At 40.2% G+C, this 6,000-nt stretch overlaps 1 protein-coding gene across 2 annotated transcripts in view; it reads right to left on the minus strand.

Annotated features, from left to right (window-relative positions):
- LOC108667393 (MAM and LDL-receptor class A domain-containing protein 2) overlaps nt 1–5,695 on the minus strand; it is a 29,777-nt gene extending 24,082 nt beyond the window's left edge. For both annotated transcript variants that reach the window (XM_018154411.2, XM_047883228.1), the window contains exon 1: nt 5,556–5,695. The gene's annotated coding sequence lies outside the window, so the exon portion shown is untranslated. The remainder of the gene's footprint in view (nt 1–5,555) is intronic.
- Nucleotides 5,696–6,000: the final 305 nt, after the last annotated feature.

Here is a 6,000-nt window from a genome sequence, read left to right on the forward strand (position 1 = left end):
AAAGGAAAGTAATATTATGAACGTGAATTAGGCCTACGAAACGCGTTAGTAGCAAATGATTTAATGAGGCTGAGCTACGTCATTTATAGTGTAATAAGTTAATTTTTATACAAAGTAGGACTTGTTACGTGTAAATGAATATAAAATTTAAATGACTAAATGAAGTGAACACTCGAAAGTGACTGCAGAATTGAATTTCTTCTGTATCTAATACAAGTTACGCTTTAGGTATATTACTAACATTAGATGCAGATGAAGAACTAAATATTACAATATCATCCAAGTCACGATTGGCATTAAATATTTCTCGGGTTGGAAGGATATAATAAATTCACATCGAAGAAGTAATTAGTTAGAAATGCAGTTAGAGTGCTAACGTAATTCTCGTACTATAATGAAGGTGATATATGAAGAGATATTTAATGTCGAAGGCCTTCTCTCACTCCCATCACCTTTATCGGAAATGGTAATGACACCAAAGTGAGGTTCATTCTTGTGATCACCAAAAGAACTGGGCTATAAAGTAACACAGTGGTGACGAAGCGTTGAGAACGCTGGTTACAATGAAGTTTTATGCACGTCGAATTCTCCTTGTATGTATGTCATCGGAAATTGACTATAGTAGGGAAGATATCGTTTAGGTAAAGTTGAATCATTTCCTCGAGAAGATGTCACTTCCTGCTAGACATGTTCAGCAAAGACCTTGAATAGACAAAGACACCGCAAACGATGGCAATGCGACGAGATAAGCGATTTGCGATCGACGCATCGGCGCTCGTTAGCGGTCGCTATCGCGTCATTCCTGTTGAAGTATCTACAAGCCGGCGCTCCTGTTAGCTGTCAGTGTCGTGTCATCCCTGTTGAAGTATCAACGAGCCGGCGCTCCTGTTAGCTGTCAGTGTCGCGTCATCCCTGTTGAAGTATCAACAAGCCGGCGCTCCTGTTAGCTGTCAGTGTCGCGTCATTCCTGTTGAAGTATCAACAAGCCGGCGCTCCTGTTAGCTGTCAGTGTCGCGTCATTCCTGTTGAAGTATCAACAAGCCGGCGCTCCTGTTAGCTGTCAGTGTCGCGTCATTCCTGTTGAAGTATCAACGAGCCGGCGCTTCAGTTCGCTGTCGCTATCGCATTTTCCCTGTTGAGATATCATTCCTATTCAAGGAAGGTCTCATTTGCTTCAAGGAGAATGTATCAGAATCAGAAATGTAGTTTATTGCATTGTTCCCACACGGCAACCAGCTTCTCCTGACAATGGATCTTGCGATTCATGAGGGTTGGAAGGTAGTTTGTAAGTCATGGTTATTAGGAGATAGTTCGTTGCAAGTCATGCTATGAAATTTTATAGCTGTTTTTATTATACGCAGAGGGTAATAAACTGTCAACGAAGCCAATGCCACTTTAATTCATGTGAATTAATACGTGATGACTCGGAACTAAGTCAAAATAATTGGTTCTAAGGAAATTATTTCATTATTAATCTATTAGTAATTTTTTATCGTCTAACGAGTAAATTGTGCCGTCAAACTTAGGTTAGAAAGCCAAACAATTAATATGTGGTTCTGATGTAGATGAATTTGTTAAGAATGTTATTTTAGAATTGGTATGACCCGTAGTGCATGGTCGAGACAAATTCAATCGATAACATAAACTGAAAATTGTTACATAAACAAAGAAATTATGTTCTTGAGTCACTAGCATTGTAAATATATAGCTTATTCATTCCTTTTAATTACTATGTAACCAAACCGAAAAAAACACCCAGAAATATGAAAGAGTCATACTTTATCTAATAGTGACAATATTTCCCACAGCATGAACAGTGAGAGAACGAATGACAATGATACGCCCTTAATCGTGAATATTTATTTTAAGCAGAAATCTTCTACATTATCAAACGTCGTTTAAATTTATTTATGGCTGGTTAAACTGGGTCTGGCTGACTCACCCAAGGAGCAATAAGTACAAAGCCTCTTTCAATTATTTGAACAAACAAGCAAACAATTTATTATTAATATAACGGCTTTTAAATTATTTTCATTGGGAGCGGGTAAAAATTTGCGGTACATACGATACGCTACGCGGGGCACTCATGCCGCCATCGTACGTTTTCCGCCATCGTTTTCAGGCCTGAATGGATACGTGCTTATCGTGGCAGAGTACGATGAATGTGATCATCGTGCCTGAGTAAACGATCACCTCCGAGCTTGCGATCATAGCGACCGTTATTGATTATCTTAGTCGGTAGCATTCCCGATTAATTAGAGTCTGTCAAATCTATAACAAAGCTACAACAACCATGTGCGTTAACCTGTGTATATGATGTAGAGGTCTTGAATTAAATGTTATTTTATTTTTAGGTATTAAGCTTCTGTTTACTAAATGTGCTTTAAATATAGGATTAGTGTTAGAATGTTTTAGAGAGTGTTGGAAGTCAGAGATTAAGGATAGAAATAGGTAGCTGTAAGAACGTGGACTTGAAGAGGCAGACATCGTCACGTATTGGGGACGTAGTTGTTTGTGCTATGACTGTTATTTACCTGTGTGCTACTTGTCCCATATTTTACAGAAAGTCTGTAATGGTGATTGATGTGCAATAAAGCATTTTAATTACTGTTAGTTGCACCACCTGGTAACAGAACCTGCCACTGTACCCGCGACAGTGATGTAAAAATTCAAGCATCATCAATCTACGGGCTTGCATTATTGCGAACCAGTTCTAGGTGTGCAGTACAACCGACTTGCGCGGCGAGTACGCAGCCGCTGGTTGTGAGTTACGAGCGCGCGGAAGTACCGAGTCACTCACTCGATAATCGATGAGTGTGTAGGTAGCGTGAGCGCACTATGAGCTACTGGCCTCCTCCCCTACATGTTTCTACCCCAAACTAGTGTGAAGTGAACTCCATATGCTGCACAATCCTCTCGTCCAATTCTGAATTAAGCCCCAACCTCATCTTCAACTTGGCGAACTCCAACTGCGACGTCATTATTATTTAAAACTTCAACTGCCTTCATATAGCCCATTGTCAAGCGACCTACAACTGCTGAGCCATGAACCTGCTAAACTCTGAATTGAAACAACTGCTGCCCTATTGCATGCAACCAAATCTAGTCTTAACCCTAACTGCAGCACTCACACACCTCATTTCAACTCGGCATAATACAATGCGAGTCTAACTGCTGCTCTCTACAGCTGCGGAAGATCCCACATAATGAAGATCCCCGTTGGAACAAAAGAAGACGGCGTGCACTCTTTCCTAAAAGAAATTATTTCAACTCTCGATGAATTTCAAGAATCAAGTTTGTATTCTTAGCTTTCTTTTCAATGAAAATAAATCCATCATTTAATAAAATGATTTGTTGTCTAGAAATTTTCATGCAAATAGGAAAATGAGAGAAAACACCGCCATATGAAGTATATACGTTTTGCGTATTGTTTTAAAAAATTTGCTGCAAACAAAATGTCGGCTTTGCTCTGTTGGATTATGTTAACGAATGAGAACACTACGGCGTGACACCCGTTCCAGTTTGTAACCATTTTCTCTGTGTGTTGAACACGGAATTTTATAATTGCTGTGCGAATATTGATCGTGCGCACGGAGGTATGGGCGCGTATAGTCGTACGCACAACGAGACTTGCTGTCTCGCGTACAGTTCTAAGAAATGTAATTGGAAGCAATGACAGCAAAGAAAAAACATTATTTATATTTTTGAAACAACCAGACTAGTTTATATAAAGAGAAAATGTTGATTTTTCTTTTTTCCATTCAAATAAGCAATCAGAAAACATGTGCAGTATTATATAATCTGCCGCACCGAACTTTCCAGGTCTATTTTAATCTTTATCCTCAACAGTTCATTTATTTCCTATTTGGCTATTACCGTAACTGATTAATTATTGCCGTGAAATAATTCACCAAATAATAACAACATATTACTTTAACTTCAGCAAAATTACGATTATATCCCTCGAATTTCTTACAACTATCAACTAGATCGAGGAACGGTGCTCCTACGAGCCATAGTTGATTAAATTTTTATAGTTTTGTTTACACATTGATTTCTTCGAGGTGGTTTGAACATCTTGCATCGGAAAGTTTATCCACATCGAGTGTCTCATTTCTACCTGGATTAGGTAAATTTTCGCTACAGAAGCTGCGTACCGTCTCTGTCTTACTTTGGTCGCAGGGCAACGCACGCGCTTGAATCTTTTGATATACGAGATGTAAATACAAGCCATGAATGTTTCAACATTTGAAATTTTTAGTACATCAGGTGAATAAAAAGCATGAATATTTCAATATATCAGTATTTTAATACAATTATTGTAAGCAAATTAGCCTTTAAATTTATCTTATTTTGGAATGCATCCCAAAGTGTCCTACTTCCGTATACCGGACGCTAATCTCAGCTAATTTTGATGCGCAAAACACGGCTGGTGACCGCACGTGATTAGCATGGGTGTGGTGGGCGGAAGAACCCAATAGCCGGACGCGCGTAAACCATCGTACGGGGCAGTGAACCCACAAGCAGGTTCTGCGTATAGTGAACTCACAAGCGGGTTCTCGGTATAGTGAACCCACAAGCGGGTTCTCCGTATAGTGAACCCACAAGCGGGTTCTCGGTATAGTGAACCCACAAGCAGGTTCTCCGTATAGTGAACCAACAAGCGGGTTCTCGGTATAGTGAACCCACAAGCGGGTTCTCCGTATAGTGAACACATAAGCGGGTTCTCCGTATAGTGAACCCACAAGCGGAATTTCCGTATGGTGAACCCATAAGCGGGTTCTCCGTATAGTGAACCCACAAGCGGGTTCTCGGTATAGTGAACCCATACGCGGGTTCTCGGTATAGTGAACCCACAAGCGGGTTCTCCGTATAGTGAACCCACAAGCGGGTTCTCGGTATAGTGAACCCACAAGCGGGTTCTCCGTATAGTGAACCCACAAGCGGGTTCTCGGTATAGTGAACCCACAAGCGGGTTCTCGGTATAGTGAACCCATAAGCGGGTTCTCGGTATAGTGAACCCACAAGCGGGTTATCCGTATAGTGAATCCACAAGCAGGTTCTCCGTATAGTGAACCCCAAGCGGGTTATCCATGTGTCAAATACAGAAGCCAAATATTGCTAAGTTATAGGAGGCCCGTATAAGTAACTAATTTCTTCTTTGACTGAACATCGCAGTTTTATTTGGAAGCGTTTGAAAGCAGAAGCCAATGTACTATATTCTATGATCTTATTTAGCGACTAAGTGCTGAGTTCGAGCAGGAAAAATAGTTGTACCTGTGCGGTGCAAGATCGTCACACAGCATGCTCACATCATGCAAAATTTATTAGAATAATAATACGATTGGAAAAATTGTTAAAATTCTATACAACGATATTTATTATGAGAAAAATAAGGATGAATAGTTTCTCATTACGAATTCACTTTAACGAAAATTATCAGCTACATGGTGATTATAAACTAAGTCTGATATTTTTAATAAACTAACAGGTAACAGGTTGCCACAATATTCAGAAAATAGACCCTAATTATAAATTAGACCATCACTACTCACAATGTCTGGAAGTTTGTCCTTCTTTCAATATTGTTCTGTTATGAACGAATTTGTTTCACTGGCATAGTTCACTTCCTTTGTGGCCGAGTTCTTGAAGTCAGAGCTGAGCACGACCTTCACACACCCCACCTCGACGATGACCAACGTCGAACTGAGGGTCGAGGCTCGGTTCGTTGGAATCACTGGGGCGTCAGTTCCAGGAGGTCACGTGCTCTGGAATGCCGGTCAAGAACCGGGTCACTCGCCTCTTGATTGATTATGCGTATTGTGACTATCTTCTATTCTTCGTTGCATTTTATTCAAGTCCTGCACACAAGCTGCATCATTCGCAGTCGTTCATTTACAGTCTAGAACACGGTCGGCATCATTCACAGTCATTCAGTGAGAAGACTGCTTAGAAATTATCAAGAGAGTTGCGTGAACATTATAGTGCTAATCAAATTTA

Source organism: Hyalella azteca, unplaced genomic scaffold (assembly GCF_000764305.2).
Source record: "Hyalella azteca isolate HAZT.00-mixed unplaced genomic scaffold, Hazt_2.0.2 contig12318, whole genome shotgun sequence".
NCBI classification, from domain to species: Eukaryota; Metazoa; Arthropoda; class Malacostraca; order Amphipoda; family Hyalellidae; genus Hyalella; species Hyalella azteca.